The 1,887-nt window shown below is 43.2% G+C and overlaps 1 long non-coding RNA gene across 4 annotated transcripts in view; it reads left to right on the top strand.

Annotated features, from left to right (window-relative positions):
* Nucleotides 1–1,533, top strand: part of LOC101862878 — a 12,845-nt gene extending 11,312 nt beyond the window's left edge. For all 4 annotated transcript variants that reach the window (XR_004858665.1, XR_004858666.1, XR_004858668.1 and 1 more), the window contains exon 2: nt 715–1,533. This is a non-coding gene — a long non-coding RNA (uncharacterized LOC101862878). The remainder of the gene's footprint in view (nt 1–714) is intronic.
* The last annotated feature ends 354 nt before the right edge of the window (nt 1,534–1,887 follow it).

Here is a 1,887-nt window from a genome sequence, read left to right as displayed (position 1 = left end):
TCCGGAGCAGGCATGACTCGTGAAAGTAAGACGTCCCACAAAACTGCACACGTCTCTGTTGTGATTTCTCTTATAGTAGATACACCAGCACGGAAATGGAATGACAGACAAACATGGTTTTCTCCTGAAGCTAGATACCTGAAATTACAAACATTGAATACTTTTGTTTAGGTCAATAATCAATTGTTGCATCAAATGTCGAAGTACATTTATTCATTTATTTTTCTTTTCTTCTCATTCAGTGCTTCCATTAATTTACACTTCTAGTACTGGATAGATCTGCTCTATTCTCTATATAAAACACCTTCCCGCAAACATGTACCCCCCCCCCCCAATCCAATCATGTATATAGTAATATCAAGCTTTTATATAGCGGGTGCTCAGTGCGCTTTACAAGGAGTCCCATATCGACAGCAAGATATAACATTTTGGACACCACAAGCAGTAGCAGTCTGTTAGGCGCTTTACATTTTTTTACGTGGACAGCACTGTTAATGGCCTTATACTCGTTTTCACAAGAGTGGGGTGGGGAAAGTGCGTGAAAAAACATTTCCCAAGGACTTTACTTCGGGTTTCGAACCCATGACCTTCCGATCACGAGTCAAACCGTCTAACCACTAGACCACAGGCCACTTTATTTTTTCTTTCCAACCTGTCATCAATATGCTGTCTACTGGTATATTATAATATATACATGTATTACCATCCCAATAGGTACAACTGCAAGAAAGAAATGGGCAATGCTGAGGGATTCTTTCCGGAGGCAACATAAGAAAGAAACAACTTATAAATCTGGATCAGGGGGTAAATACCAGAAACCGTGGTACCTGTACAAAGCCATGCTGTTTTTAATTCCTTTTGTTGAGGATGGAAATACCTCAACAACCAATTTGATTGAAGGGCCGGAAGATGAGCAGGAACTCCAACAAGCATCCCAGCTTCGGGAGGACAACGTGGAGACAATAGTCAACACTGATGTGTTTTCACGGGGTGGAAGTCCATTCACAAATCCACAACCTGGTCCAAGCCATACTCCAGATATTACAAACTCATCTGCTACTCCCAAACGGCATGCCAGGAAAAGACCGTATCCCCCGTATCCCCAAGACCGAGGATCTAGATCTACCTCTCCATCCGCTTTCTACAATCCCTTAAAGGGTTGCAACAACAACAGACACAAAAACCACCCCAGGACGATGACGAACAGTTCCTGTTGAGTTTGTTACCGGTGATGAAAGGGCTGGACCCAATCTCTAAATTTGAGTTCCGTGGAGAGCTCAACAATACAGCTCTAAGATATCTGCGGCGTTCGAGACAGCCATCACCACAGTGTGAAAGCAACGATGCATTATCCAACCCCATCACCCGCATCTTCTTCAGCTTTTGCCGATAACAACACGTACCAATACAACCAGTATGTCCCAGCAACTGCAGGCTCACAAGTTGATCCAATGTCCTCCCCACCAGGCGACCCATACCAGTATCACCAGAACCAGCAATACAAATAAATTACAGCAAGTTTTTTCCATTGCACATTGTCTTAGTTTCAGTGAACAAGTGTGTGTGTGTGTTGATAAAAAAAAGTGAAATAGATAAATATAAAGATAAAAGTTAAAAGCTTTGTGGAATCAATCAAATTCATGTAAGGGGCCGTTCACAAACCATATGGACAGCTAGTGGGGTGTGTGTGTGTGTGTGTGGGAGGGGAGGGGGTGTCATTTGTCCACACCTGCAAAGGGGGGGGGGGGGTCCAAAATGGTCAAAATTTATCCACATGTTTTGTGAACGGCCCCTAATATGTCGTGGGTTTGAGACTCGATGACGACGAAAGCGAATCGTGGTAATGCGTGTTGTCCTTGTCAAAAAATGATTGTAAAAGCGCCTAAC

The sequence above is a fragment of the Aplysia californica genome, unplaced genomic scaffold (assembly GCF_000002075.1).
Source record: "Aplysia californica isolate F4 #8 unplaced genomic scaffold, AplCal3.0 scaffold00265, whole genome shotgun sequence".
Lineage (NCBI taxonomy): Eukaryota > Metazoa > Mollusca > Gastropoda > Aplysiida > Aplysiidae > Aplysia > Aplysia californica.
This window is presented reverse-complemented; position numbering and strand designations above follow the sequence as displayed.